The sequence below is a fragment of the Pholcus phalangioides genome, unplaced genomic scaffold (genome assembly GCF_987345545.1).
Source record: "Pholcus phalangioides strain wild (caught in Gottingen) unplaced genomic scaffold, Ppha-v1.0 ptg000015l_1, whole genome shotgun sequence".
NCBI classification, from domain to species: Eukaryota; Metazoa; Arthropoda; class Arachnida; order Araneae; family Pholcidae; genus Pholcus; species Pholcus phalangioides.
Window position 1 is genome coordinate 63,128,107 of NW_028301608.1, and position 27,467 is coordinate 63,155,573.

The 27,467-nt window shown below is 38.9% G+C and overlaps 1 pseudogene across 1 annotated transcript; it reads left to right on the forward strand.

Moving 5' to 3' along the window:
- Window positions 1-520: 520 nt before the first annotated feature.
- LOC149076462 (patched domain-containing protein 3-like) lies at window positions 521-11,626 on the forward strand (annotated as a pseudogene). The gene is made up of 3 exons (XR_016194069.1): window positions 521-1,587; window positions 6,599-6,931; window positions 9,896-11,626. The product of XR_016194069.1 is annotated as a patched domain-containing protein 3-like (transcript).
- The last annotated feature ends 15,841 nt before the right edge of the window (window positions 11,627-27,467 follow it).

Sequence of the window (27,467 nt, forward strand, 5' to 3'; positions counted from 1 at the left end):
ATTTTTGGACGGAAGCGTTATTTACAAAACAAAATGAACATTTTGTGCAAATGCCTACGCACTCACAGACGAATCCATCTTCTTCACAAACTCAATTGTCCTCTTACTCGAAAAAAAATATCTTAATTATTATAATAGCCGTGTCATGTGCGTTTACAAGATGGAGGAAAGTCAAAATACAATACCCTCCATTTTCTTTTTATCGTAATATATCAGTTATATAAAAGACCGTCAAATTTCTTTTTTTTTTCTTCTTGTCCGATACATTAAACGGAAAACATTTTTTGACTATAAATGACTCCGAAAATTGGTGATATTTCTTTCCTTACAATACGGCCGTTAAGATGGACAAGATGAATCTTCCATCTTTGTCCTTGTGTGTGATCACGTCCATTTATTTATTTATTTTTCTAAGGATTTTCCTCATATTCCGACAAAATATCGGCAGATCGAGAAGAGAGAAGCCGAAAAAGACAAGAAAAGAAGAAAAAAAGCTAAATACCGCTGCAGAACAGTGCGAAACGTTTTGAGAATTAGCCCATGCTGCTTACTCTTGTGAAAGCAGTTTGTATATTGTCGATACTACCATGAGGTTTGACTACGTGGAGCGTCTGGTCTCTCGAGCCTTTCTTCATTTAGGCCACGCGGTCGGTAAAAGACCGAAAGTTTTCATAATCGTACCGTTGTTGCTGAGTGGATGTTCGTTATTAGGAGTGTTAAGGTTGAAATACATCGCCGATCCCGAGTATCTTTTCGGTCCCATCGATGGACAAGGAAAAGCCGACCGGTTAATCATCGAAACGTTATTCCCGATGAATTACTCTACCGATTTCGATTTAGGAAGGATGACAAGGGTGAGTCCTTTAGTGAGATTGTTTCTGGAAGCGAGAGGTAATAAAAGCATCTTCGATAGAGACGTGTTCGACGATATGAAGCTTATCGACCAGATGATTAGGAACGTCACCTTGGAGTGGAATGACACGGTATGGACATACGAAGATATGTGCGCGAAAAAGAACAAGGAATGCTTCGAGAACCAAATCCTGGGTTACGAAGACAGATTGGATGACATGGCTAGGGGACGGTATTCGATAAAATATCCACTGGTCCTTGACGAGAGGACGTTCGAAATTTTTTTCAGCGCTGCGTTACTAGGTGGTGTCGAAGTGAACGACCAGAACATGATTGTGTCGGCGAAAGCGGTGACCTTGTTCTTCTTTCTGGATGAAAGCAAGGTTGGACATGATTTCGCTTGGCATTGGGAACGGATGGTCATGCGAATTCTTGAAGAAAACGAGCAAAATTTACGACATATAACGGTCACTTACACCGCCTCTCAGACTCTGGAGAAAGAGCTGAACGATGTGACCATTAAGTTATTACCCCTCGGGAGCATCACGGGGATCGGAATGTTGGGCTTCTCTATCGTGGCTTGCTTCATGTTCGACTGGGTCAGGAGTAAACCGTGGCTCGGAGTTCTTGGATGTTTCTCGGCGATCCTCTCCGTTATCGCAGGATTCGGTTTTGCCATGCTATTCGGTGTAGAATTCATCAACTTGAGCATCGCGGGTCCGTTTCTGATGCTCGGTAAGTTAAATGAATCAACTGTTTTACATATTTGGTAAAGCGGAAATTTTTCACCGCTAATTTTTACCGAAAATTCGCCGATATTGTTACCCGTTCTTTTCAACAAGAACAAAAGAAAGAAGTAATGAGTTATAATGTAAATTTATATGTTACTGCCAAAGAACGAAGCCCTGTCAACTCACGAAGTGGCCGGAGATCCCTGGAAAAATAAACTTTTTTCCAGGGATCTCAGAAATGATGTAAGATGGCCTGGTAGGTGCCAAATGCATTTTTTTCATTGCCAACGTGAGATTACATGATGGCTATAGTTGTATCAGATTAGTTCCATGTGACAGTAAAAAAAAAAAGAAGAGAAATTTGAGAGGAAAACTATTTACATTCGATCCCACTTATAAGGTTCCCACTTATAAAGTGTTTGCCGCTTAGTACTACTTACTTTCATGATCTCAACTCTAAATGATTCTCATTAAGATTTCCCGTTTTAAAGCGTTTTCTCGCTTACAACGTTGTTTCATGACGTTTTCTTTTGAAATAAAAAAATCATAGGGCGGGATTTAATGCATATAATAACATGGCAATATAGTTTTTCCTGTCAAATTTTTAAAAAGAAAAAAAATGATTACCACATATGTGACTTTTTTTTTAGTTGTATGAGTTACCATAGCTATCGTGGACATACGCCAACTTGGTGATGCCCTCGAATCATATTTTTTTTTTATCGGACGTTGGCCAGGGATGTCTGGACACTTTGCGAACTGGCCGACCAAAGCCCAAAATTCGGACATTGGCTAGGTCAATTTACAATAATATCGGTCAATTCGCGAACTGATCAATTTCAGGATTTGGCAGTAGCATATAGAAGAGCAAAAACTTTGAATGCAATTTTCTCAGATTACAATTTTTGAGTTCATCCGTAAGATTAGAAAAACAAAACTAATTCATTGAAATTTCTGAAATTTTGCAGAAATGTTTATCGAACATATGTTAGTAATGAACTTCGAACGGACTTTGATATCTGACAATTCGTTAAGAATTTTATAAACTTTTAAGAGTGAAAAAACATAAATTTAAAAAATCTGAGAATTACGGATGAGTTAAAAAAGCGATCTGAGAAAATCGCGTTCAAGGTATTTTGTTTTCTTGCATACACACATTTTCACACTATATAATTCATTACTTCTTTTATTTTAAAAGAATGAACTAAGCAATCGACACGAATTTTTTTGCATTTGATTTGCAATTCAATGAAATATTTTAATGTATTTATGAAAAATCGACTTTGCGGGCATCGTGACACCCCTCAAGTGTGTGGAACAAGTGAGGTTGACAACGTGGGCCTCATTGGTAACGAAACTTTGTATTATGTGAAAACTTATTGTTAGCAGATGCCCATGGAATCGTAAACGAGCTCAGCAAATCACTCTAGCACAACACGGGAACATTTTGTGTGAACCCACGTTGAGATGACACTCCACAACTTGCTTTAGGTCATGTCCTACCCATGGTCTCCACATCCTGGAGCAGAGCCCATCTTCGGCGTGCCCCCAAGCCAGACTTTTCACGTCTATAGTGAATTTATAGGTTGAAAAACAAAAAATGATGGTAATTATCCCGGGCCCGGGCCTTGAGCCCCCTCAGTTCTACCAAAGCATTTGTAAAGTCTTAATGTCTCCCCCCCCCCCTTTCAGAAGCATGGGTGGGGTCATGCCTCCTTCTTCCTCAAGATGATCAAAAAAAGTAATTTTTCCAAAAGAAATTGAAACACGATATTAAAAAAATTCTTTTAAACGATGTTTGAATCAATTTCTGTTAATTTAAATTACTTTTCGAAGATCAGTAACTCAAAAAAATTTTCCTCGAAGATGTTCCCTATGTCCTTAAAACCTCTAATACCATCCTTTCCGCGACACGTAATTCTTATTATTCAAAAAATGAATTCTTATTCACGTGAGGAAGCCAAAAAAAAAGCCATAAATTTTGACTAATGCTTTCGTGAAAGAAGAAGAAAAACGAAAGAAGGAAAGGACAGAGTCTTTGAAGTACAGCACCGAGAAAGGAATCGCCAAGAATTCTTTGAGAAAATTGAACTGATATGATAGACCAGCAATTAAATTTTTAAAATATAGCCTGCAATAGAAAACTGGAATGCATGAATACAGAATGAGTAAGAATCAGAATAAGAAGCTCGAAAAAATTCACTTTTAAGAACTCATTTTTGAATAAAATAAAATAAAAATAAATACAAACTTCTTAAAAATGAAATCCCACCCCTTTGGGCCCCATGTTCGGAACTACTGCTCTAGCATCAACTTCAACCGCTTACTCAACTTCACATACTCTTCCTAAACTTTTCTCTGAGGAATTGGTGCATGCCGAAATGTGTCGTGGAGCTAACGGAAAGCTGATTGTTAAGGAATGCGTGTTATGTGCTCGAGAAATGATGCATTTGTCTTTCAAATTCAGAAGCAATATCTATATATGCGTGAATTTTAAATGTTGTTATCCTGATTGTATTGGTGTTCCTAAAATTTAAAATGTAAGAATTTACTATTCGATGAAATATGAGCATTTTAAGTAAATGATTTTTAATTACGCACGCGCAAAAGTCATGTCAATTTTATTTTTTCGTAATTTGGTTGCTAGACACATAGTGCAATTCTTGAAAAAAAATTCCGGTTGAATGTAGTGAAAATTTCGAAAGATATCGGTGATACGGTGAGCATCAATTTCAGTTACTTGCTGAATGTAGCTAGATGGTGAGAGATTTTTTCGACAAATCAATGTTCCGATTACATTTTTTTTCATTTGATTATTTTCTTCAGTTTTTTTTTCCATTTTAACGTCATAGACGTGAGTTAAGCTCAAGAGTTTCTCTAATATAGCACACGTGTCTTCGCTCGTTCGCATTAAACTGCGGAGTTATTCTCGAAATGATCAAATGATAGAAAATAAATGAGATATCGATTTGTGGAAAGTCCCTTATACAACAAACCATGACACTTTCAAGTGTCACAAGTGCCATGTTTATGGTATGCTAAGGGAAAATGAACTTGTAAAAATCCTTTTTTATCCTTTTTTTATCTACCCTTTGATATCGGGATCATTAATTTTGATATTGCAAGGTATTTCTGTTCATAGATCTCATACTATTCGCGATTGGCCTTTTTTTTTTGCGTGAAGAGAGCACTTGACCACGTGTTTCACATTATATTTGAAACCTTCACTACTTTCCATGAGGAAAAAAAAATGTTTGACAGAAAATAATACACGACCTATCAACGTGAGCGTCCATGCGTGCTACTCGTTAAAATACGTCGGATGCGCGAAATTGGATAAACGTCAGGAATGGCTATGGCTATTATTGACGTGGCAAACCTTTGCTATCATTAGAGGGCACGTTATTAGAGTGCATACATAGTTTTCATAACAATCGTTTCGCAAATGTTTCGCCAAAAAGACAAAAAGAATTATCATTTGTTAAAATTCTAATTGGAGAATAACTTTTATCCGTGTTTCTTCTTGCTATCTCTTAAGGAAATGGCCGCATGCTGAAATGGTTGTTTACGGGAATTCGAACGGAATCTTTTCGTTCGAAATACTGCTTCACTCGTTTGATTTATCCTCTCACCGGCATTGATGAGGTATCTCGCCTTCTTAAAACAATTCGAATTTAGCAATGCTAAGCCCAGATATTTGGTAAAGCTGATTTCTCAACGGAAAAAAAAATTTCCTATCCCTCTTACTTCGCACCTGCTGAAAATCGGAAGAAAACCTACTTTCAGTGGGGGTTAATCAGAAATAGTTGTGATTTTTTTAAATCGAATGACCCTTTTTCAAACACCCTGTATTTTCCTTCTCACCTTTTGGGGGGGGGGGGGGGGGTTAAAATTTTTAATTAATCTCAAATATCCAACATATAGAGTTTAACTTTGTTAACGCCAGAGTACCTACTCTAACGGCCGTATTCGCCGACAGAGTTTAAAGTATAATCGCAGGTTAAAGGATTAGAGATCGTCACGGATTAGTTAGAATCCTGAATTTAACTAATCCATCTCTATCTCCAATTCTTTCACCTGCGATTGTAGTTTAAACTCTGTTGGTGAATACAGCCGTAAGAGGTTCCCTAGGCAGAAACTAGGAGAGTGAGGGGAAGGGGGGGTCTGGTGCTCTGCAGGCACAGTGCCGCAACAAGATGCTTCGTTAGCCAGGGCAAGCATGTTGGCACCCCTTTGTAATGTTGAAAGAGAGGTTAGGTTAAGTGTGAAATATTCTCCCTCCCCTGGTCTGACGCCCAGATTCAGAACTCGAATTTTTTCTTTGACCGCTCCTGGGGGAACGAAAATGCACACTTGCCCCCTAATGGTGGAGTTCATTCTTGTTTCTGGTATTATGGCCACAGTCCCTGTCTGTTCCAATAAGTTTTCTTGAATGTTTAATGCCAAGGTATGGCCCAAAAAAAGATTAACAGCGATGGTGTTTTAAAAAAATTTTTAATTGTGAATTTTTATTGTTCTCAAAAGTCTAAACGAAAGCCTTGGCTGGGTGCCGCCCTGGTACACCGCCACCTCCTTCCCTCCTCCCCGTATAAACCAGATAAAAGTATTGTATAGATAAAATCTTGCTTAACAAAGTTGAATAGTTTTTATATTTAATTTTGTTTCCAGTTTCCTCAATTTGGTGCGATTCAATAAATCTTTGAACACGTGTAAAATTTCAGGAGCTCTTAAAAAATGACACCAACACGAAATCAACTCTTTCTAGATAAAAAGATGTTGTACTTATATAACAGTATTTTGTACTGAAATGACACTAAAAGATGCATGCACTTGCTAAAATACCAAAAAAAAAAAAAAAAATGGAAAAGAGGAACAGATATAAGTTTTTTAAAAATACTATGTATTTGCTATGTTTATTGACGCGGTTTATTTACACGCGGGTCCATAGATTGTTAAAAGTTCCGATATCTGATTTATAATGTTTCTAATGCCTATTCTATTGTCGTCCTTCACAGGCATCGGTATGGACAATACGTTCTTGCTGCTCGCTGCCTGGAGAAGAACTGATCGGAAACTCAGCGTCGAGGAACGTGTCGCCGGTGCATACGCTGACGCCGGTGCTTCCATCACCATCACTTCGCTTACGAATTTCGTGTCGTTTTGCATCGGGATCACGACTCCGTTCCCTTCGGTGCGCATCTTCTGCACGTACACGGCTCTTTGCGTCATTTTCATGTATGCGTTCCAGATAACCTTCTTCGGTGCCTGCATGGCCGTGACTGGATACTCCGAGCAGAATAACATTCACGGTTTTCTCTGCTTCCAGACCGTACCCAAGTCATTATCGAGTGAGTGTGGAGCTACGTCATTTATAAAAAGCTTAAATCATACCTGCAAATCGTTAATATACAGTGTATAAGTCCGTTTCAACTAAAGTTTTCATTCGCGGGAACAATTTCCGTTGTAATGGACTTCTCATTTCATATAAGCGAATTTAATTTTTTTTTTCCTCCTGCTCTGTCGAATAGAATTATTACCCTGCATTATAATTGTGATAATGATTTCTACATAGCTTCGTACTGATATTAGTGAATGAACGAAATTCTCTCTCTCCGATCGGGAAGTTGATTTTTAGTTCACACACACAGCAGTTGATTCCCTAAAATATACAAGCTCAACCCATGGCCCGAGGGTCGAATGTGGCCTTCGGAGTTATCTGATGTGGGCCGCTACCTCAACCCAATTTTGGAAAAAATGAACACACACACAAAGCAGCACGTGTAACCAGATTCCTTAAAAAATCCGCCGCACATTTAAAAATTGCTTAACTGACCCGCGGCACATTCCCAGAGCCCTAAAGTGACCCGCGTCACATTTACACATCAACTAAGTGACCTGGAGCATGGCTCTGGATAACTTAAGTGTCCTCGCGGCACACTTTCAGATCACTTCAGTGTCCTCGCGGCACACTTTCAGATCACTTCAGTGTCCTCGCGGCACACTTTCAGATCACTTCAGTGATCCGCGGCATACTTCCAGATCAGTGAAGTAACTCGCGGCACGTTCCCAGACCACTTAAGTGACCCGCGGCAGATTTACAGATCCCTTAAGTGAATTGGGGCGCTGTTTCAGATCACTCAAGTTCGCAGCGCATTCCCAGATCACGTGAGAGTCCCGCGACACGTTTTTAAAATTAATGAAGTGGCCCACGACACATTCTCAAACTAATGAAGCCCGCACTCTTTAAAAGGTTGAGCACCTTTGCTCTAAAAAAGATTTGTAACCGTATCTCTTATTATGAAAAGAATTTATTCGACAAACTTAACAATTAAAATTCCAAATTTTCATCTCCCTGATCGATTCTAATTAATGCATCGAGCTTATATTATTGGAGGGAGTATGACGTCAGCGGTCTTCAGTGCTGAGAACGCAACATCATTCCTCCGACGTGCCGATATCGGCGCAATCTCCGTTATTTTCTTATGGCATAAATGAGAGTTTAAAACAATAAATATGAAACAAATAATTTAAGCATCGATGAGATAATTCCAAAATTAATGAAAGGGATAATTCCAGCATTAACGGAAGATAATTGCAGAATTAATGAAAGAGATAATTGCAGAATTAATGAAAGATAATTCCAGAATTAATGAAAGAGATAATTCCAGAATTAATGAAAGGGATAATTCCAGCATTAACGGAAGATAATTGCAGAATTAATGAAAGAGATAATTGCAGAATTAATGAAAGAGATAATTGCAGAATTAATGAAAGTGATAATTGCTGAATTAATGAAAGATAATTCCAGAATTAATGAAAGAGATAATTCCAGAATTAATGAAAGAGATAATTCCAGAATTAATGAAAGAGATAATTTCAGCACTGATGAAAAAAAGGGATAATTCCAGAATTAATGAAAGAGATAATTTCAGCACTGATGAAAAAAAGTGATAATTCCAGAATTAATGAAAGAGATAATTCCAGAATTAATGAAAGAGATAATTCCAGAATTAATGAAAGAGATAATTTCAGCACTGATGAAAAAAAGTGATAATTCCAGAATTAATGAAAGAGATAATTCCAGAATTAATGAAAGAGATAATTCCAGAATTAATGAAAGAGATAATTTCAGCACTGATGAAAAAAAGAGATAATTCCAGAATTAATGAAAGAGATAATTCCAGAATTAATGAAAGAGATAATTCCAGAATTAATGAAAGAGATAATTTCAGCACTGATGAAAAAAAGTGATAATTCCAGAATTAATGAAAGAGATAATTTCAGCACTGATGAAAAAAAGTGATAATTCCAAAATTAATGAAAGATAATTCCAGAATCAATGAAAGAGATAATTCCTGAATTAATGAAAGAGATAATTCCTGAATTAATGAAAGATAATTCCAGAATTAATGAAAGATAATTCCAGAATCAATGAAAGAGATAATTCCATAATCAATGAAAGAGATAATTTTAGCATTAATTAAAGAAATAATAATTAATAAAGAAAAAATTCCAGAATTAATGAAGGAAAATTGAAGCATTTATGAAAGAAATTATTCCAGTATTAATGAAATGAATAATTTAATCTTTAGATGAGTTCTCTATCTCTCCTTTTTCTTTAAATCTTTAAAATCCAATATTTAGAGACCGAACTGTACATTTCAATGGGGAAATTTGCCAGGCAGGAACTATGTTATTCACCGAGTCACGTGATTTCCTTGCATTCGATGTCGCTGGAGTCGCGGCGGCGGCGATGAATTAATGTTTTTCCGCTAATCTGAAGGTTTTTCCAGCAGTTTTTGTCCAGCTGTCCGGTCCGACCTTTCCAGTCAAATAAACGGAGCCAGCGAAAGACGGACATGGTTTGTCAGTCACTGGACGTTAGCAAGAGTTGATAGTGACATATCCCATATTTATTTCAATGAAGCCTGAAGAATAGGGATTGGAGATGGAAAAATTCGACTTTTCTGTGTACATCCTTTGTTAGACGTTTCTTAGAATAATGTTTACATGGCGATGATAAGTGATAGTAATCCATTCTGTGTTGAATTTTTGAAGAGAGGGAGAGAGAGAGAGAGAGATTTAGAGCGTTTTTGTGAATTGCTTTGATGTTATATAGTGAAAGCTTCTTATTTTTATCATAAAAACAATATTATTAATATTTTTGTTATCTTTAACATTAGCTCCTTTTAAAATCACTCGAAATAGGAGATCGTATTATACGTCCTTACTCGTTTTCTATCAGATTTTTTTCGAATATCAAGCTTGATAAGCATTCTTCTCTTCTTTTCTCATAATTTTCCTTTTTCCAGCGCACAGAGGGTTATGCTACAGACTATTCTGCACAGGAGGCATAAATCCTGAAGATCCAGACAACAAGATGGACAACGAAGAACACTTTCTGATGATGGTTTTCAGAGACAAAGTAGGAGCATTCTTGACTCGAAAATCCGTCCAGATCGTGACTATCCTTGTATTCATCATGTACATCGGTTTCGGTGTTTGGGGATGCGTAGTGATCAACGAAGGCCTGGAGAGGTCCAACATTGCAAGGTACGATTCCTACTCCATAAAGTACTACCAGATGGAAGACAAGTACTTTAGGAAGTATCCTTACAGGATCCAAGTAGTCATCAACAAGACTCTGGATTATTCGGATCCGAAAGTACAACAAGAAGTGGAAAACGTGATACAGAGATTCGAGAACAGCAAATTCATGGCCGGCCCTCGATTTACCGAATCCTGGTTGCGGATATTCAATCAATTCCTTAATGACTCCAGAGCACAGTCTTTCCTTAGCGGGTATAACATGTCTAGGAAAACTGATTTCTACGAAGCTGTTCATAATGTGTTCTTCAGGTTGTCGAAAAATTACTTCAAACCAGACATCAAGTTTAACACTGACTTCACAGAGATCACGGCCTCCAGGTTCGTCCTTCAGGCTGCGAACATTTTGACGGTAAACGACGAGAAAGAGATGCTGATGGACCTGAGAGCTATTGCCGAGAGCTCACCCCTACCCTTCACGGTGTTCAGTCAGCTGTTCACGTATTTCGACCAGTTTCTTCAGGTCCGGCAAACTGCCGTGCAGGCGATAGCTGTCGCCACCCTGGTCATGATCTTCATAAGCTTCATCTTCATCCCGATCCCAGCATGCGCACTGTGGGTTGCCTTCTCTATATTCTCCATCGAAGTAGGCGTCATCGGTTACATGAGCTGGTGGAACGTAAACCTGGACGTTGTTTCGATGATTACCGTGATCCTGTGCATTGGATTTTCGGTCGATTACTCCGCACACATGTCGATTACTCCGCACACATCGCTTACACGTACGTCACAGCCGAGGAAGATGACCCGGACGACAAGTTGAAGCAAGCTTTGCACGCGGTTGGCTTACCCATAGTTCAGGGAAGTCTTTCGACGTTTATTGGTATCGTCCTGTTGGCTTTCGGAAATTCTTACCTGAGCGACGTCTTTTTCAAGACGGTTTTCTTAGTTATTTCGTTCGGTGCCCTCCACGGCTTGTTCTTACTTCCCATCGCCTTGAGGCTGACGGATATTTGTTGGAGTCACTTCAAAACGCCAAAGAGGTGTGAAGACGAAAATCCACCTCCTCCTTATTACACGAAAACGATCATTGTAGAAAAATTTAATGGCAAAGATTCGTGGGGCCAAGGTATCAAGAACGGTTTCAACAAGGAAATGGAAACGAAGAGTGAAGTCGAGAGTAGCGACGGTCGTTCGGAAACTGAGAGTGGAATCGGACACGACGTGTCGAATGAGCAAACTAGCACAGACAATGATCACAATAGTATCGATAACGATCACGATAACTGTCACGTGAATAAAGGTTTCGTTGATGATAAAGCGAATGAAGAATCCAGAAATCCTCGCACAGGAACGATTTGAAAAATTCGTTTCACAATATAAAGTGTAGAAATTTTCATCATCCTTATCTTATATGGACTAATAATGATTGCAATCATTTTTTTAATTTAATGTTGTATATGACAAACAGGGTACACTCTCAATAATTCGATGTTACTGGGATAATACAATCGTTCATTTCGCCTTTCCTTTGTTAGAAATCAAATACTTTCTCGATTGTTTTCTTTTATTTACTAGTCAAATAGTTCAGTGATCCTCTGCAGTGCTGTCTTAATGCATGGGCCCACCCGGGCACAGCCCGAGGGCCTCAAGAGAAGGGGGCCTCACAAAAATGAGATTTAGTTGAAATTTTCTAGAATTTACCAGGTAGGGCCTCGGAAAACCACTTGACCCAGGGGCTCATGACGCTCTTAAGACGGCCCTGATTCTCTGCCTTTTATGCTTCCAGTTTTTTTTTTAATAAACAAATCACAAAAACACAGACATATATATATACAAATACAAACATACACATAGGTACAAACATAAAAACACATGAATACAAACACTTGTGACCCCAAGGGACTTAAAAGTCCTTCCAGCAGGTCTAAAGAGGGTTATAATCACATATGTTTCAGACAACAGCTTTTATAAAGATTAGACATGTTATATTGTATTTTGTATTATATTGTATTCCCTGGAAATTCTTTATTTGCGTTCTCCCGTTGTTACATATTACATAATTACATACATTGTTCTCTCACCAGCGATTCTCAACCTTTCTGAATCCAAGAGCCAGTAAAATATCTGAGCTAATTCGACGGAGCTCTAGCTCACAGCATGAGTAGTGTGACCTTACGTCCCGTATTTTACTGGTCATACCGGTGCATTCTCATTCCGATTTCATACAAAATTGTCCAGCTTTTCTTTAACGAAGCTTATTCGAATTTATAATCTTTACTTAAACTGGTTAATGAAGGTAACTTTCAGAACATATAAATTACACCATGATGTAATTATGACTAAAAGTATAAATACTCATCGTAAATCTTGCATATTTTGTTCTTTTCGACGGTCTTTCCGTGAACTGTGTTTCAATTCACTGCGAATCCCAATCGTCCTTCACTTTTTCATTGATTCATAATTTTCAGCGATTTCAACAACAATTAGTGATTTTGCCGACTTGTGGCAACGTTTTTGTTGATAATTGGCACTGTCGCGTGTCTTGCTGCATTTCATATCATAGTTTCCCTTAGTGGTCCCCAGTAATGATGATTTTTTTCCCACAAATGGATGTGACAAAAAGGCTTGCAATCCGCATCTACAACTTTGTTCATAAACGATGGCAAAAATGCATAATTGTTCAGGGTACTTACTTCGGAGAAAACGCCAAATAAACAGGTTCTATTTGTTTTCATTCTACCTTAATAAAATAAGTCTTCGAACTTTTTGAACGAGTAGTAGTAGTAGTATGCACACACAACACAGCACCTGCATGCTTCAATTCATTAGAAATTTCAAGGAGGAATGTGTACGAGGTGCATGTACGGTAAAGTAGTAAGTAGCGAGGGAGTAGTAGATGAAACATTTTTTCTCGGAGAATATCAGAGGAAAAAGCAGCCACACGTGCATTGCAGGAAAACGCTTGCATGTATGTTTTGTCATTTGCCATGTGTAATGGAAACCGATTTGAATACCGCTTTAATAAATGATTTATCAATTTCATTTTATTCAATACAAGGACTAAAGCTGGACAATATTGTTTTAAATTTCGGCAATTATTGTTTTCTTGAAAGTTAAGAAAATTAGGTAGCTGTATTAATGTCGAATTGTGGTTATTGTACTAATGTCAGAAAATAAATGTTTTTCTCATATACTTATATGATCGTTTTCTCTTGTTTCGTTCATTTTAAGTCGTATTGAGTCCATCAAGTGTTGAATATTCGGGCCATGCTTTTTTTTTTGATATGAAAACATCTTTACAATCGATGCGGGGTGTAGGGGGAGGCAATCACGCCCAAATAAATAGTGATTTCTTTCAAAGTAATTTCAAACTTCAAAAACTTCAACACGGCTAAAAAAAGACATGGTGACATTTAGCGGTGATACTTACCAAAATGGTAAGTATCACCGCTAAACAGAGAGAGTATAGTAATGCTGTATACTGTTTTCTCCCTTTCATCTCCTTTTTTTTCTTACTTTTCTAGTTTTTCCCCTAACTTTTTCTAACATGCCATGAGGCTTTTTGAATAGACGTCATAATCATCATCAGCATCAGCGGATTGCCCACCATATCAATAATTTTTAAAATGGAATTGAATTCTCGATTTTCGAAATACTGAGTTCGCTTAAAGATACGAAGCCCAGAGAATTATATGTATATATAAATATAAAATAATTAACCGAACTTACTTTTGAGTTGGATATTCAGGCAATAACATTGATTTCAACTTTTTATTTATATCTTCTCAAGCACGAAAATTAAAATTAATGTCTCCGTATTGTCTTACAATACCTAACTGCATCAATCCATGTAGTTTAGGATGTTTTAAAAATAATTATGGGCCCAAAAAGTACATTGAAAAAATTCCGCAACTTTAATCAAGCATTTTTTGAAGCAAAAACACGCAGATCAATAACGAACTTCAAGAAAATTTTGGAAACCTAGCGCCCACATCAAAAAGGAAAAAAAAATTATTTCTAAGTTTCTTTAATTTAGATTTGTGTCCTTTATGAATCACGCAGCAAGTCACCATAATGGTTACCTTGTTTACGGTTTGTATGTCCCTCGAAGAAAGAGGAAATGTCACGTGATCCAAAAAGCCTCATTACGTTAGAACAAGGCTATCAAAACTCTTTTATCGTATTCATCGCCGATTCATCAAGCAGAGATCATCCGAATTTCTTCTTGTGAACGAAGTGCTTAATGACTATACAACCTCTTGCAATATTAATGACGTATCAGGAATCTACACATTAATTGGATAATTTTTCTAACTACCGCTATTATTACATCACACATGCACCTCACAAACATCCCTATGGGGAATTTCTAATGAATTGGTACGTACATGTTGGAAAGTGTTGTGCGTATGAGCGTATCTCATGTGGGGCCTGAACAAGTTCATGATGTCAGAACATATAGAATCGGTGATAATAATAATCCAGTAGCATCTAGCCTAACAATTAGATAATTCAAGATATGTAGAAGACTGGATGTTGTGAAGATATTTATTATTTGAGATGTTAATTTTTTAAGGAAGGAAAAAACTCATCCCTGCCTCTACCGGGAGTCGAACCCGGGTCCCTCGATTGCCGGACGAGTGCTCTGACCACTAAGCTACAGAGGAGATAGAGATTTTCCTTCGCTAGAGCGTATATATGCCGAACGGAACCGTGCAATGGACGGTGAAACCGATCAGCTAATAGCTCATGGACGACGAGCCACCAGAGGGCTATATATATATGACATGAATGTCGCTCTCCACTTGTTAATACAAGATATGTAGAAGACTGGATGTTGTGAAGATATTTATTATTTGAGATGTTAATTTTTTTTTAAGGAAGGAAAAAACTCATCTCTGCCTCTACCGGGAGTCGAACCCGGGTCCCTCGATTGCCGGACGAGTGCTCTGACCACTAAGCTACAGAGGAGATAGAGATTTTCCTTCGCTAGAGCGTATATATGCCGGAAAAAAAAAAAAAATATCTCCTCTGTAGCTTAGTGGTCAGAGCACTCGTCCGGCAATCGAGGGACCCGGGTTCGACTCCCGGTAGAGGCAGAGATGAGTTTTTTCCTTCCTTAAAAAATTAACATCTCAAATAATAAATATCTTCACAACATCCAGTCTTCTACATATCTTGTATTAACAAGTGGAGAGCGACATTCATGTCATAATTAGATAATTATAAATAAATAAGATAAATCAACCGGCGTTGCGCGGAACGCGTGCATGCTAAATCCAGTGTCCAACTATATGGGCATAAGTCAATTGTCCAATAGTAATCGTCAATATGGGATTGTAATCTTGAATTTGAATATGAACTGTCCTTCACTGTCAGAAAAGCAGCCATATATCTCCTCTCGATAGTTATCTAACTGTGCAGTGCAAAAAAATTCTCCACCAGTAAACATTGCTGCTTACTTCATGGATAATTTTTCTAAGGGGCCGTTCAAGTATTACGTAAGCAAATTTTTAGCCATTTTTGACCCCCCCCCTCTTCCCCCCCCCCCCTTGTCAGCAAAATTTCGTCATCAGCTCTGCCCCTCTGAATCCCAACTCATATTTTCATAAAGGGTGGTTGATGACGTAAGCATTATCTAAACCCCCCCCCTCCCCCTTTGTCATCAAAAGTCAGCAAATCGGAAACCCCCCCCCCTCTATCGATGATGACGTAATACTTGAACGGCCCCCAACTGGAATTACATGTATAGCTATAGGATCAACAGTTTGCGGCCAAGGGACTTGAGGCATTATCCTATAGCAAGTGTGCTCAAGCTTTAGGAGAGTGCGGGTCATTCTATTGGTTTAAAAATGTGTCACGGGCCGCTTGAGTGCTTTGGAACTGTGCTGTGAGGGACTTGAGCGATATGGGGAATGTACTGTGAGCCACTTATATGATCTGGGACTGGTTGCGGTTACTTGGAACTGGGTCGCTTAAGTGCTCCGAAAGCTGGGCACATGCCACTTAAGTTATCTATAAATATGCAACGAGTCACTCAAGTTATCTGTAAATGTGTCGTGGGTCCTTATATGTTCCCTTATATGTTCTTGTACAGTGCCGCAGGACACTCAAATGATCTGTATATAAACTGAAGAGCCAAAAAAACTGGTACAGGCATGCGTATGCAAATAAAGAGATATGGAACCAATCAGAGTACGGCGCTGCGGTCGGCAACGCGTATATAACACAACAAGTGTCTGGCATAGTTGTTAGATCGGTTACTGCTGCTACAATGCAGGTTATCGAGATTTAAGTGAGTTTGAACGTGGTGTTATAGTCGGCGCACGAGAGATGGGACATAGCATCTCCGAGGTAGCGATGAAATTTGGATTTTCACGTACGACCATTTCACGAGTGTACCGTGAATATCGAGAATCCGGTTAAAAATTAAATCTACGACATCGCTGCGGCCGGAAAAAGATCATGCAAGAACGGGGCCAACGACGACTGACGAGAATCATTAAACGTGACAGACGTGCAACCCTTCCGCAAATTGCTGCAGGTTTCAATGCTGGGCCATCAACAAGTGTCAGCGTGCGAACCATTCAACGAAACATCATCGATATGGGCTTTCGGAGGCGAAGGCCCACTCGTGTACCCTTGATGACTGCACGACACAAAGCTTTACGCCTCGCCTGGGCCCGACAACACCGACATTGGACTGTTGAGGACTGGAAACACGTTGCCTGGTCTGACGAGTCTCGGTTCCAATTGCTTCGAGCTGATGGACGTGTACGGGTATGGAAACAACCTCATGAATCCATGGACCCTACATGTCAACAGGGGACTGTTCAAACTGGTGGAGGCTCTGTGATGGTATGGGGCGTGTGCAGTTGGCGTGATATGGGACCCCTGATACGTCTAGATACGACTCTGACAGGTGACAGGTACGTAAGCATCCTGTCTGATCACCTGCACCCATTCATATCCATTGTGCATTCCGACGGACTTGGACAATTTCAGCAAGACAATGCGACACCCCACACTTCCAAAATTGCTACAAAGTGGCTCCAGGAACACTCTTCTGACGTTAGACACTTCCGCTGGCCACCTAAATCCCCAGACATGAACATTATTGAACATATCTGGGATGCCTTGCAACGTGCTGTTCAGAAGAGATCTCCACCCCCCTCTTACTCCTACGGATTTATGGACAGCCCTGCAGGATTCATGGTGTCAATTACCTTCAGCACTACTTCAGACATTAGTCGAGTCCATGCCACGTCGTGTTGCGGCACTTCTGCGTGCTCGCGGGGGCCCTACACGATATTAGGCAGGTGAACCAGTTTTTTTGGCTCTTCAGTGTATGTCACGATTCCATAAGGTTATCTGTAAATGTGCCGCTTAGTCCATTTGTAAAAAATTAGGTTGAGGTCGCGGGAAACTTCGGGAGACGCCAAGGGCTACATTTTCCCGCCGGTCATAATATATATATATATATATATATATATATATATATATATATATATATATATATATGGTGTATTATGCCGGTTGGGCATAATATATGCCTTATAGGCAACGTATGTGCGTTCGGGAAACTCAGGCGGCATCCGACGAGCCTGGGGCAAGTATGGGTGGGGATTACAATTTTTTTTACATTGATGACGTATCTAAACATATATATATATATATATAATCTAAGATTCCCCTCCCCCCATAACCATTTTATACAACGAAAAAAACTTAATTTAATTCAAATTTACTGCACGTTTGACGTTTTTACGAAAATAACTACGGCAGTGTCCGACACTAGCTATTCTTTTTTGTTTGTGGGAATAGATCCAGACTAAAGCGCCTATACAAAGGATTCATAGTCCTCCAACTGAAAACTGGTTTGAAGCTCCAAGTGACGTCTAATCGTTAAAATAACAGGTCGAGGAACAGCGATTGGCTGTGGTGATAATACTGGTGTCACGTACTTGCAATCAAATATGATAAATAAGTTTGCCCCATCTAATCAAAGAAGGATTAGACGTGTCTTAGAATTCGATTAGAAGGACGATTAGACGTGCCTTATGAATTCCTCTTTCAGAAACGAATGGCTCTCAGAGAATTACACACAAAGAGTGTCAAATAATTTTTAAGTCTGGCACCATATCTCAGCCTACAGTGGCATCATCTGTGTGATCGTGCATGCAGGGACGCCGGAAGTCAAAAATGTTTGGTATTGCTCGAGTATAATGAACTTGATGATAGTGATAGGGGTTTAATCATCGGCGATTCTATGGTTAGGGAACTTGGGAACCGAGTGTGTAGGGATTTTCGGGGTTTCGAGCGCTGTTGTCTTCCTGGGGGGAAGATTGGCAACGTTCGAGACGTTTTTCATCGCCGAAAGTTGCCCTTGCGGGTGATTCTGTGGGTGGGAACAAATCAGGTAGGAGCGAATATTAGTGAGTCTCTGTCAGAATACCGGGATTTACTATTATCCGCTAGGGAGGGGGGTTCAGATGTGGCAGTGATTCCAGTGCTGCCAAGGGGTAGTAGGGGATATAGGAGTAGGATCCACCAATTCAATATAGGCCTGAAGGACATTTGCTCCTCACTTGGGGTCACGTTCTTGGAGCTTCCCGCATTTACCGATAGGTGGCTTCGTTCGGATGGGATCCATCTAAATAAGAGAGGGGTCTGGGAGGTTTACGATAGTCTTAGGTCAGGTTTTTTACTCCCAGACCACGTAGTCGGGAATGCGGGTTAGTTAATGATAATCACAACAGTACTGACGGGGAATTACCCACCTCTGACTTGGATGGCTTCTCGATTGACAACAAACCACCGGGCAAATTAAAATGTGTGTTAATAAATGCCAGGAGCTTGGGTAATAAGAAAGATTTTTTAGAAACTATGATAGTTGTGGAGGACTTGGATCTTATAGCCATTACAGAATCTTGGGCAAACGATGGGGATGAATCTTTCTTACACATCTCCGGATACGATACTTTTTTGAGAAATAGATCTGATAGGAAAGGGGGTGGAGTGTTGATATACGTGAAATCATGTTTGAAGGCTAGAGAGTGTAACGTGCAGAGAAGTGATATTGAAACCATATGGGTTGAACTTGAGAACAAAAGACGTCATAAGCTTATTGTTGGGGTTTGTTACAATCCACCGAATAGGGATCAAAACTATATCGCCAAAATGCATGATGAAATTTCCTACATGTGTAAGCGAAAGAGGGTTCTCATACTAGGGGATTTCAATTACCCGGGTATTGATTGGGAGAACCTTTCATCTGGAAATCAGTATGAAAGAGACTTTCTTAAGTTGGTGCTCGAAAATTTTTTGTATCAGCATGTATCAGAAGCCACAAGGGGTACTGCTATTTTGGATTTAGTTCTTACTAGTTCTGAGGATCTAGTTGAACATGTTTCGGTGGGGGAAGAGTTTTCTTCCAGTGATCATCGTATCGTCAGATTTCACTGTAACTTTTCCTCGGGTAAGGTTGATAACAAAAGACTGGTTCCTTGTTTTCGGAGAACTAACTTTGATGTTTTGCGAAGAAGGTTAGCGGAAGTTTTCAAAGACCGGTTGGAATCAGTAGGGGTGGTAAGTCAATGGGAAGAATTTAGTACGAAGCTGTCCTCTGTTTTGCACGACGTCATACCCTTTGTTCGAAAAAAGCGTGTTTGTACATCACACCCTCTATGGTTCACGGATAGCGTGCGGAACCTTTATCTTGAAAAGAAAAGAGCATTCAGAGAGTATAAAAGTGGACGAGGTGACCTATCATTGTTTACTGATAAAAGAAGACTGTTGAAGAAAGCGATAAGGGATAGTAAAAAGCAAGTTCAATCTAGGTTGGCAGATAACATTGGCTCTGACCCAAAATCATTTTTTCGATACGTCAATAATGGATGTAAGGGGACAGTTGGCCCCCTCTCGATAGGAGGCTCTAAGGTAGAGAGCAATGTAGGCATGTGTAGTGCTTTCAATGACTTTTTCGCGTCGGTTTTTAATGGAGATAATGATATTCGATATACGGGTGTTGCATGGGGTAATAAAACGCTCAACGATATTCAAGTTGAAGACGTGGAGGTCCTAAATCTTCTAAGAAATGTATGTGCAAGCAAAGCACCAGGACCAGATGATATCTATCCCAGGGTTCTCAGGGAAGGTGCTAATGAATTGTTGGGGCCAGTCGCACAGATATACAGGAGTAGTGTTGCTGAGGGTATCGTCCCGAGAGATTGGAAACTGGCTAACGTTGTTCCGATATTTAAGAAGGGTAGTAGAGAAGTGGTGTCTAATTATCGTCCAGTGAGTTTGACGAGCTCCCTCTCGAAAATTTTGGAAATTATCATCAAAAGGCAGTTTGTGAAGTGGATAGACGAGAATAATGTATTGTCGGATAATCAGCATGGGTTCAGGAAGGGGAAGTCATGTGTAACTAACCTCCTTTGCTTCTATGATTACGTGACTAAGGCTTTGGGTAAGAGCAAAAATGTCGACGTTGTTTACCTTGATTTCCAGAAGGCATTCGATCGGGTCCAACATGGCAAACTCTTGAAGCGTTTACACGAGATTGGAATAGGGGGCAACTTGCTGAATTGGATAGAATCGTGGTTAAGAGATAGGTCGCAACGAGTTATGGTGAACGGGGAATTCTCTGGTTGGACAGACGTCACAAGTGGAGTTCCTCAGGGAAGTGTCCTTGGCCCCATACTTTTTTCACTTTTTATCGACAAACTCGATCAGGGTATCGATGGAATTACTAGCAAATTCGCAGATGATGTGAAGCTAATGGGGGTAATCGGAAATGAAAGCGATAGGGAGTTGCTCCAGACCAACTTAAACAAGATTGCAGCATGGGCAAATGAATGGAGCATGACGTTTAGCGTAGATAAGTGCATGGTCGCTCATTTTGGTTCGAACAACCCACGGTTCTCTTACGAGTTGAATGGTGTCACTATCCCGGATGCAACTAGAGTCACCGATTTGGGAATTCTCATTGACGAGCGACTTAAGTTTTCTGAACATTGTTCAGCGGTTGTCAAAAAATCGAATAGAATGCTTGGTCTCATTTTCAAAAAGGTCTCTTCGCGTTCTCCTAAAGTCATTCTTCCGCTTTTTCGAGGCTTAGTTCGTCCTGGACTGGAGTATGCTGTAAGGTTTTGGAGACCATACCTACAGAGGGACATAGACTTGGTTGAAGGGGTGCAGAGAAGAGCTACGCGTGTCCTTATTGGCACACGGGGCTTGAGGTATGAAGAGAGACTTCATTTTTTGAATATGTTTACACTGGATGAACGCAGGTGTCGAGGAGATATGATCGAAGTGTTCAAAATTTTCAATGGGATGGATAGGATGGACCATGAACTTTTAGTACACCGCCAATCGACTGCTTTTACAAGGGGACACCAGTATCGATTGGTGAGGGACAATGCAAGGTTATGGTGTCGCAGGGAATTTTTCTCCAATAGGGTTGTTAATAAATGGAATAGCTTACCCCCGGAGGTAGTAAATTGTAACACAATTGACACGTTTAAAAAGAAATACGATAAACATGTTGGGGTAAATCGAGAAGCTATCCATTCTTAGAATAAGACAACCATAAGTATTCTTTATGGGCATTGTATAATATTTTAGCATGTGTATATATTGTTTGTAATTTGTGTTAATTGCATTTTTAATTGGGTTGCTGTATTTTTGAAACATATGACAACCATATTTTTATGGGCATCTTTTTATCAGCCACCTCGTTGGGCATTTTGCCTGTTGTGGCGTTGTATTTGTATTTGTATTTGTATTTGTATATGTATAAAGACCATACGGCACACATTCAAAAAAAATGTCCCGTTTTTGTTAAATCTCCCATCGCCGGAACTGGGGGAAATGAGCTATATTTGAATGATGATTGGTGCTGCTTTAGCAACATGAACATATATATTCCGGCGTCCCTGCGTGCATGCATGATAAACCACAACCGTCTGCTGACGCACTGCCAAAAGTTCTGCGCATTTGTTAAACTAACTAAAAGGGATGCGAACGTTAATTAACCAATGAACAGGGCCAGATCTTGGATCCTGCGAACTACGCGGCCGCAGAAGGCACCAACCGAAGGGGGACAATTTTTTATCACAAAAATATTTGCTTACAATTGAAAACCATCCGGAAGTGGCCGTGCCAGTGAACAAAAATTTTGGAAAAGTGCGCTTTGCAGATGATGTCATTTCAGCGCTGAAAATGATCCAAACGTCTTGAAATCGATTGTTACTGGGAATAAAACGTGGTTTTTTTCGGTATGATCCTAAAACAAAACGACAACGTGCGACGGAAGTAAAACAACTCACCACAAAAAACCAAAACAAACAAGCTTTGATGCATGCATTGGATGCAGTTCCGCAAAGTGAACTGGAACAGGCATTCGAATCATTATTAAATCATTGTAGCAAGTATATTGAAGCTGGAGGGGGACACACACTGTGTAATTCTATCGCTCTTAATTTTCTTTATGTTGTTAGTAGAATTCTTGACAAAAAATGACCTTCGTGTGGGTTTTGTGGATTCCGTTCGGATAACAAACTATGGACGTGATCTTAGACGCATCCATTGATGCATTTAAGAACGTCTAAAGGTCATCTCGGTTTGCTGCATTGGCGGCGGTTGCTACTGTGGTTGTTTATGTACAAGGAAAAAACTTCCTTATGGCTTGAGTCTAGAAATTTCTCGTTTGAATACAAAACACGGGAAAACTTCGAAATACAATCGATATTATACGATATTGGGGAAGGTGTCTGGAAAAAAAAGCATGCGTTTATGATATCACAAGCCAATCAATCAAGAAAAAATACATTGACGTCCCAGTGATCACGACATGGTATTGATTTCTATACATATCGAAATTGATAAATAATGACAATCTCAATCAAACTTCTTAAATCATCAATTAAGCTTTATCTCTCAATCACCTTGATAATATTAAGAAATATTAGCATATTATATGATTTGATAAATAGTCAATTATTGTATGCATTGTGTGCATTGTCAACTTGTGTATATAGCCCTTTCAGACTCGAGCATTCGTTTTTCAGAATTTCCAAAATTTTTTTTGCAGTTTTGATACTCAAAAAATGCACTAAAAACATTGTCAGCAAATCTTGGTTTTTTTTAATTTTTTTTGGTGTAAAGAAATAATTTATTTCGTTTAAACATTTTCGTCCAAGATGATGCAGGGTATATTCATCTTCACACACAATTTTTTTCCAGAATTTTATTTGCTAAATTTTATGCAATTATTTGCTAATTATTATCCCTTCGGGTCGAAAAGTGTCTGTTTTGTCCATTGTGCTGTTTGTTCAGTATAAAAAATAAATAAATAAATCATACTTTTCCTGAAGGCATTTTCTCCTATAAAGCATCTTAAAAACCCTTTCTGAATGTTAAACTTCAAGTGCTGTCTTCTGATGAAAGTCTCAAAAGTTCATATTGACCATATTTCTAACTTACACAATCCTTTAAGTCAGGGCTTAACTCACTGAGGTCAAAAGAAAAAATTCTACAGTTAGAAAAAGCAACACACATATTTGTATCACCAGAGTCTGAAAGGGATAGGGTGACCAAATAACCCGTATTTTAACGGCACATGCCGTTAACTTCGTTGTCCCAACTTTTTCATATACACAGTAATATCGCGTTTATTTCTCTAACTTGCGACGAAGCTTACTTGAATTGATTGGTAAATTTACTTGTATCAGACATTTTGTTTTCGCTGTGATCAGTAAATTTACTTGCCGCAAACAATCTTCTTTGGCTGTAATTGGTAACTTTGCTTGACTCACAATCTCGATAGAGGCGATTAGTTTTTAGAGACTTCTATAGTGATGTAGTGATGATTCAACCTTGATTTATGACTTATGATTTATAATTTATACTTACTTAATTTATATAAGGACGCACTGCTGTATATGTGACCATGCGTTGTGTTCGATTATTTTATTTTATTTTTTATCATTTAATAAATTCCGGATGCACCCATCTTTCGGGAACACTTCGATATCTCTATGAGATATGAGAGTGTATCCGGTCCTTCAATGTTCAAGTGCTTTGATAATTTTTAGCCATATATTTGTCAATCTTGTTTGCCCTAGACAATTTTTCGCTGTAATTGACAACTTTACTTGCATTGCAATTGACAATTTTATTTGCGATAACTGGTGATATCCCGTATGAATCCCAATTTCCCGTATTTTTATGAAGGAAATTTGTATCATATATGTCAGTCGTTCCCGAAGTGTGAGTCACGACCTCCAGGTGGGGGGTGGGGGGTCACGTCAATGAACTATGGAGGTTCACGAGATTATTCTCCAAAATAAAAACTTCCAAATAAGAAATTGCTTTTTATTTCAAAAAATATGTCAGAACTAAAAAATGTGCCTTTACTCATCTGAGCTAATTACTATGTATCATACAATGTAATTTTATCAAATTCTACAGTATATGTAAAACTGCAACTAATCAATACATCAAGTTAATACTTATACAGGGTAACTCGGAGAAAATCACCCGGTTTCAAAAGGGTATATTTCTTAAAAATTAAAAACAAAGAATATAAGGAGAGTAGAGCCTGGAAGTTAACGCAAAATGCCTAAATGCCTTTTTTTGGCCTATTTTTAAACGCTTTTTTTGTAAAAACGTCTTTTTGAATTTTTCCTTTCGTAAATTCCTATTTCAATATAGTAATATGATCGATCGTGAATTTTGGGGGACATATTCTGTAGAACTTGCATGTTTTTAGCATTTTTTTTTTCAATTCTCAACCCTTAGTATTAAGGGGATCCTTCGATAGCTCTCCAGATGGAAGGGTTTGAATTTTAAACGTGTCCCCACAACAAGTCGATTGCCCCCAGTCTGATTTTCTTAATGTAGTTGGGAGGGGGGTGGGGCATTTCGAAAAACTTCTCAAACATGCTATTTAAGTAACCAGTAAGCACATGTAAAAATTATGTGCAATCCGGTTAAGAAATAAAGAGCTATAACAAAAAAATATTGATTCAAAACCCACAAAAAAAAAGGCATTTACTAACATTCTCTGCTGTTGACTTAAAACAATAAGTTTTGCTAATTAATTAATGAATTAATGAATATTATAAGAACATGTTTATTTCTTCTTTTAGGAAAACTTCAGGAAACTCCGAGGGCTACATTTTCCCCGCCGGTTATTGGTTGAGCTTAATATATGCCTTATATGCCTTATAAGCAAAGTGCGTTCGGGTAACTCTCTCAGGTGGCATCTGACTCCGCAAATAAAGTTTGGGTCGTGACTCGTTGCTCAAAAATCCCTGGCTATAAGTCGATTTAAATGTCATATCTTAGAAGCCCCTGTAACCAGTTTTGGGTCGTGACACGTAGGTTAAGTGTCCTGACTGTTAAGCGGCATATCTTGGAAGCTCCTGTGACCCAAGTTTGGGTCGCGACACCTAGGTTAAGAATCCCTGGCTGAAAGTGGATTGAAACAAACACATCTTGGAAGCCCGTGACCGAAGTTTTTTTCTCGACCCCATAGCTTAATAATCTTTGTCTGTAAGTGGATTTAGTGCTCGAGTCGCATGGTGGTAAGATGCTCGTCTATCATCGTGAAGGTTGTTGTCAGGGTCCCGGGTTCGAACCCAAGGGAGGATATTGATAAGATATTTTCCATAACGAACTCGAGGCGACCACCGATAGACAGCGCCTTCACTTCCAACCCATCTCACTAATGGCAGTAAATTGCACTATAGCGATATGGCCAGAGTTGGTGTTTGGTGAAGTAGCATCCCAAGTGGATTTGAACTTCATAGCTTGAAAGCCACTGTGAGTCAAATTTGCGTCACGAACACATAGGTTAAGAACCACTAGATTTAGATATATAGTAGTTATCTTATCCCGAAATACAATATACAACCGAATTCTATTTCATTTTTCTTTCTTGACATGCGTATCGTCAGCGTCATTTCGGAGTTGTTTTCAAATTGGAAACATTTGTGAAATTGTCCTTATACATGTTTATTCTCATAGAATTATCTGGTGATAAAGAAAAAAAAAAACAATTCATGTCCAAAAAAAATGCAATCTTAGTGTTACAAATGCCATTTCTGAAAAAAGAATCGTAAGTTACGTGATGACGTGTATTAAAACCCGGAAAAGAAAAAAATATAATACGAGATTAATATATATTTCTTAGCGAGAACTGGCGGAAAATTTTATAATGTGGTGACGAGGATAATTATAGATAACTATCATGATGCAAATTTCTCTGATAATAATTTGCGATGCCTCTACCGGGAAACTTGCATCATGACGAATTCTTTAAGAAGATGAAACAATTTAACCAGAATTTTTTCAAGGCAATATTATATTTCAGAGTTTCTGTTTGTTCAGACATAATTCGCTGGGAATTTTCACGGCTATTGGTCAATGTGTGCGTGGGTGGGGGGGGGGGCACTCATATCAATGAAGAGATAGCCTATATGTTTCAAAGTGAGAAAAAAATTTCCCTAGAAAAAAAAAAAAGAACAAATAATTCCGGAAACCTGAAAGTAGGACAAAAGGGCGAATTTTCCAAAACGTAGGAGGGCGCTTGAAATGGCATCGAAAAGGACGCATGGTAACCCTATCGAACAGGTTTGATTTTACTATGTGAGACGATTGCACATTGTTGAGTATGGTGATGAATTGCCTACCTGCCCCCATCACTATTTTGATTTTGTTGGTGATTCACACTTTTTTTTCGATTGTATTATACAAGTTGTACGAAATAGAACGTCAAGGGATTGAAATAATATATTAATGTATATTCTAGACAGGTTTCCATTTTGTAAAGGTGCACAGCACAAACACACACACACACACACATACACACAAAAGCATTAATCAGTGAAGGGAGTATGTTTTTGATTCCGTCGAAGACAGTTTTCCGTCTCACAAAGTGTCCGTTTTAGATAGGTTTCACTTCCCAGTTATACCTCGGTTTACGAAGTTTTCTGCTAACGAACGTGATTGCAGAACGAATTATCCTCGTTGTCCGAGGTATTACTGCATTTGAAGCGTATGGGTTTAAGTGCCATCTACCGTTCACAAAAGAAGGATTTTTTTCCACGCAGCCGTTTTGAGACCAACTTTTACCCGCTATTCCAATACCCGCAAATGCTCGAGAATTCCAACCAGATCTAATTTTTGTGAGACCCTTTCTCTTGAGGCCCCCGGGTAAGCCCATGCGTTAAGAAGGGGGGGAGGAAGTTTAATATAAAAACATTTGAACAAACAAAAGAATAAAATAAAACCCATTCGATTGCCATAAAAATGGAACCGTTATAT